The following is a 6,000-nucleotide window of genomic DNA, read 5'->3' on the forward strand; positions in this document are numbered from 1 at the left end:
CCCTTTATTTTAAGGCCAGTACGGTAAAACAAAATAATCTGCAGATTTCTCATGCTAGTGAGTAGTTGGAGGCAAATGATCATGCAGAGAGAATGGATTAAGCTGTCAAAAGCTGACCAACTCCAGTTATTTGTATAAGTACAATAGAGTACCACAGTATGAGTCATAATACCCATAAAACATAGCGGTCAAACAAGGAAATGGTTCCAACCATATTTCCACCATTCATTTCTCCCCATAGGAAATTTTAGAAACACTTACAATAAGGGATTCTTTTAATTATGATGTCACAACTGATCAATAAATTCCAAATGTTCTGTTTGAACATTCTGGTATCTGATTGTCTTGGATACTAGTGTTCTATTTCAGCAATCTAGCAGATTCCTCCTGAAATATAGTTAACACAGTAGATCACCATATAATATAGAAAGTGCTACTAGACAAAAACTTAGTTGCAGAACGAGGTTAGAAGAATGCCACTGTCAATCTCCTTGATGATGAGGAGATTCTTGCAGCCGCTACAGGAAGAAAATGCTTTAACAGGGAACCTTGGAGCTGCCAGTAGCAACTCCGTTCAGCCTGCCCTGCCATCTCAACCCAAGGCCACTGAGAAGCTTCCAGCGCTCAAACAAAATAGTTTAAACACCTCCAGAATCCCAGTACTGGAGTTGACTGAAGAAAGAAAGGGTGCTCTGCAGCAACTTGCCAGATTGAAGGCTGTGGAAAAGAAACCACATCCTCCCTCCAGAATCCCAGTACTGCAGAAAAAGACATCCATCTGCAATGGGAAGAGTCAACCACTGCATGTAGCTCCAACATCTCATCAGTCAGGGAAGGCTACTATTCCTCCCATCCGGAAGCCACTGCAACCCATCCGTACCAAGAGGGATCAAACCTGCGTGGTGAAAGACATCTACCTCCATAGTGCCAAGCCATTGAAGGCAGTCCATGGAGCCAATACGGTCGCCAAGATGCCACAGCCTCCCCTTAGAGCCAGAGTCACTGTGCCAAACAATGATGACAAGAAGAAGCCATTCCAGCCAGTCAGACCAGGCAGCCCTCGTCCTGCTGCTTCAACGTACAGAAGGCAGGTTGTGAAGAAACACGTTCAGTTCAAGACTCAGACTCTAACTGTACAGGATCTACCGCCATGCCCCGATGAGATGGTATGGGACGTCTTTTACTCAGAGGCTGAGCAGGTGATGGCATATATGAAGGCCAAGCTGATCAGTGTCACCCAAGAACTGAAACTGATTAAGAGTGGGGCCAAGATGGATGCTCAGGCTTTGGAGGAGAAAAACTCAAAACAGCAGTTGAGAAATAAGGTGGAGAAGTTCATCCAGGAGATTTGCCTGATGAAGGTGGATTCTGACCTATGGGAGTTGATAAGAGATAACGAAGAAGAGGAAGAGAGGAGTAAAGAGGTGAGGAGAAATGGAGAACAAATCAAGCCAAAGCAGACAGCCACGAGATACACTGTGAGCAAGCCAAAGGAAGTCAAGAAGGGTTTGAACATGGAAGAGAAAAAGGAGGACAGACAGGTAACGTAGCTTGACATTCCAAAGCCATTCTAACTGCTGATCTAGTGTAGTGTTGGTGATCACGTGCGTTTGTATCAGAGTAGGCTGATGGGAGGAGTTATAGGAGGATAGGATCGTTGTAATGGCTGGAATGAAATGAATTGATCGGAATCAAACGTGGTTTCCATGTGATTGATGTGTGTGATACCGTTCTTTTTATTCTATTCCACCTATTACAATGAGCCCAATACAATGAGCTCCTCCCATCTGCCTCATCTGGTTTGTACATATTGTATATCTTGTCTTTGTTGCCCAGCTGCCCATTATTTGGTCCATCTGATAACATCCATTCATTCAGGTGGTGTTGAATTGTTGATTTGGGATGAGTGCAGCCAACTCCAAGCTGAAGCAGTGTGAGCACTGCGGCCGGTGCTTTGATCCTAGTCGCCTGGAGAAACACAACGAGATCTGTGCCAAGCTCTCCTCCAAGAGCTCTAGACGGGGGGTCTATGACTCCACCAGGCACCGGCTCAAAGGCACTGAACTGGCTGGCTACGTGAAGCGATCCGTGGTGTGATGCACTAAGGGACCTGAGTCTGTCGCTCTTTTGTATTTTCTATTGAATAGACAGACATACAGTGACTGCCAAACCACCTGCTGCCCCAATTAGGACTTCTACCTTGGAATCTGTGAGGGTTCCAATAAGAGGCAGTACTACTAGGAGGCAGTACTGTATCGAGAAACGTCTAAACCACAGTGTTCAGCAGTTCCTCAAATCTACAGAAACACCTGTATAAAACACCTCAATAAAATAAAATCCAAATACTCATCTAAATCATTTTGTCAGATGTGTTACTAGTGCAGGAAAGTAGAATAAAGGAAATATTAAGAAACAAGGGAACATATTTGTCAAATCTGAATATGAAAAGGAGTGATTTATTTTATGAATTGGAAAAATGAAGAAAGATAAACTAATTAACCACACATGCGGAGATCATCCGTTCGCCTACTCCGCGTCTCACAAAGACACAGCGGTTGGAACAAATTCTCAAATTTGGACTCATCAGACCCAAGGACAGATTTCCACCGGTCTAATGTCAATTGCTCGTGTTTCTTGGCCCAAGCAAGTCTCTTCTTCTTATTGGTGTCCTTTAGTAGTGGTTTCTTTGCAGCAATTCGACCATGAAGGCCTGATCCACACAGTCTCCCCTGAACAATTGATGTTAAGACGCATCTGTTACTTGAACTCTGTGTAGCATTTATTTGGGCTGCAATCTGAGGTGCTGTTAACTCTAAAGAACTGATCCTGTGCAGCAGAAGTAACTCTTCCTTTCCTGTGGGGATCCTCATGAGAGCCAGTTTCATCATAGCGCTTGATGGTTTTTGCGACTGCACTTGCAACTTTGAATGTTCCGAAATGACTGACTTTCATGTCTAAAAGTAATGATGGACTGTCATTTGTCTTTCCTTATTTGAACTGTTCTTGCCATAATTGTTTATTTTTAACCTTTATTTAACAAGGCAAGTCAGTTAAGAACAAATTGTTATTTACAATGACAGCCAAACAGGGAACAGTGAGTTAACTGCCTTATTCAGCAGCAGAACAAGATATTTTTAACTTGTCAGCTCAGGGATTCGATCCAGCAACCTTTTGATACTAGCCCAACGCCTTAACCACTAGGCTATCTGCCACCCCACTTGGTCTTTTACCAAATAGGGCTATCTTCTGTATACCACCCCTACCCTGTCACAACACAACTGATTGGCTCAAACACATTAAGAAGGAAAGAAATTCCACAAATTAACTTTTAACAAGGCACACCTGTTCATTAAATGCATTCCAGGATAATACCTCATGAAGCTGGTTAAATGAATGTCAAGAGTGTGCAAAGCTGTCATCAAGGCAACGGGTGGCTGCTTTGAGGAATCTAAAATATATGTTGATTTGTTTAACACTTTTTGGGTTACTACATGATTCCAAATGTGTTATTTCATAGTTTTGATGTCTAGACTATTATTCTACAATGTAGAAAATAGTAAAAATAAAGAAAAGCCCTTGAATGAGTAGGTGTGTCCAAATATTTAACTGTGTGTGTGTGTGTGTGTGTGTGTGTGTGTGTGTGTGTGTGTGTGTGTGTGTGTGTGTGTGTGTGTGTGTGTGTGTGTGTGTGTGTGTGTGTGTGTGTGTGTGTGTGTGTCTGTCTCTACCTATCTATCTATCTATTGGGGGATTGGAAATGATGCAGACAATTACATTGATGGAAGCCACAATCTCTATGTGGCCTTCACCCGCCGCTACCTGGCCTACCACAAGGAGGAGCGCATCGACGTGCTGCAGCTGGCCCAAGACCCCTTCCTCATGCCCCTCTTCTGCAAGGCCCTGGCCACCGGACATAAGCCGTTGGCGTCAGGCTCCACGCCCTCCACCTCCAGCGCATACAACCACAGTGCCTCGAACTGAGGCGCCCAACGCCACCCCAGAGGGCCCCTGTGGGGGCCACATTACTCAAACGCCCTCCCTTCTGGATAGGGGATGGGGAGGGAACTTCAGATATTACTCCTCCATCCTTTAGTCTGTTTTTACCCCCTCCATCCTCCTTCCCCCATCCCCACCCCTCCTGACATGACGGGGCAGTGCCAGTCTATGGTTTGTCTGTAGGACCCAATGGCTGCCCACGTACATGTACACACACACACCCCTGCTACAAAGAAGAGAAAGACCTTGCTTGGCCTGTCCAGTGGGCTGCATCATAGGGTCATAGGAAAACGAACTGAAGTCACAGTGTGTTGTGTTTGTGTGCATACCTGTTTTCAGGAAAACCAAACAGCGCAAATCAAATTGCATTTGTCACATATATGTGTTTAGCAGATGTTATTGGAGGTGTAACGAAATGTTTGTAAGCTAGAAGCATGCCAGCCCTATCTGTCGGCACCATTTTCCTACATATCCATTCCATTTGATGTTTGAGTTTATTTTTACAGGGACAGTGCACATTAGTCAATGTTTCAGTAAAAGTGCCGGTTTTAGCCAGCCGGCTAATTTTCAACCGCAGTCCCTGGACAGGTTATTAAAAACAGTTACAATACAGACAATCAATGAGCAGTGAGCACACGCAGAGCAACACAGGACAATCAAGACATAGCATACAGACAGAGCAACATAGGACAAAAAGCAACAAGACAAAATCCATAAAAGCAACAAAGTGTTTCCACACAAGCTACAGACAACAGACAACATGGCAATACTGTCTGCAATACACAGCCAGGGATTATGTTCACAAATCTGATTGACCTTTAGCCATGTCTTCATGTTTTTTGTGAAAGTGTGATAGGTGGTGCAGTTATGTGTGTCTGATGGCAGTATATTCCAGACATGTCAGTCACCTCTCATGGCAGCCCTTGTGGATCTGCTGCCATATGTTTGGGTTTTCTGTTTAACAAAAATACTGAGTGGAGGGGGAGCCAGGCCATTTAGGATCTTGAATACAAGACATGGTGTATTGGTGTATTGCACAAGATTTTCCAATCTCAGGAGCTCATGCTTTCTGAGGTTGTAACAGTGATGATGGCTATTGGGCTTCCTATCAACCACTTTGAGAGCCTGTTTGTAGACAGACTGAATGGGTTTTAATGTTGTACAGCAAGCTTGGGCCCAACTAGTCAAGCAGTATGTTAAGTGGGGGAGTATCATGGATTTGAAGTACAGTTTTCCTACCTCTGCAGTCAAACAATTTCGTATAAATCGGGAAATTAGCTAGGTTGAATTTGGTTATTTGAATGACCTTTTTCACCTGCTTTTTAAAAGAAAGGTTGGAATCAAGTATGACGCCAAGGTACTTAAAATTAGATACCACCTGGAGCTTCTCCCCTGACACATAGACATCTTGCTCAGAAGCATCTGTTGCCCTCTTTGTGAAGAACATGCAGACAGTTTTTTTCAAATTGAGATGCAAACACGAGTCACTGAGCCACTTTGTAACCTGGACCATTACAGTAGTGAGTTCTTGTGCAGCTTGTTGTTTGCTCTTTGCATGCACATATATCACTGTATCATCTGCAAACATTTGAACTTCAGACCCAGTACAGACAGAAGGCAGATCATTAATGTACAGGCTGAACAGGAGGGCCCCCAGTATTGACCCTTGGGGCACGCCCACATCATAGCTAAGAGTGGGCGACAGCTCATTGCTCACAGTTCTGCCTTCAAGGTATGATTTCATCCATCTCAAGGCATCGGGGGAAAAGTTGAACTTGGACAATTTTGTGATGAGAATCTCATGGTTAACAGTATCAAAAGCCTTCCTTGGGTCCAGAAACACAGCCCCAACAACGCCCCCTTTGTCCATCTTGGACTTCACATTTTCTAGAAAAAAGCAGTTGGCCGTTCCTGTGGAGTGTTTCGCTCTGAAGCCAAACTGCATGGAGTGTAATGTGAAGGGGCTGTTGTTGAGGTGGGCAATCAGTTGTTCTGCTACACACT

The sequence above is a fragment of the Salvelinus alpinus genome, chromosome 1, assembly GCF_045679555.1.
Source record: "Salvelinus alpinus chromosome 1, SLU_Salpinus.1, whole genome shotgun sequence".
NCBI lineage: Eukaryota > Metazoa > Chordata > Actinopteri > Salmoniformes > Salmonidae > Salvelinus > Salvelinus alpinus.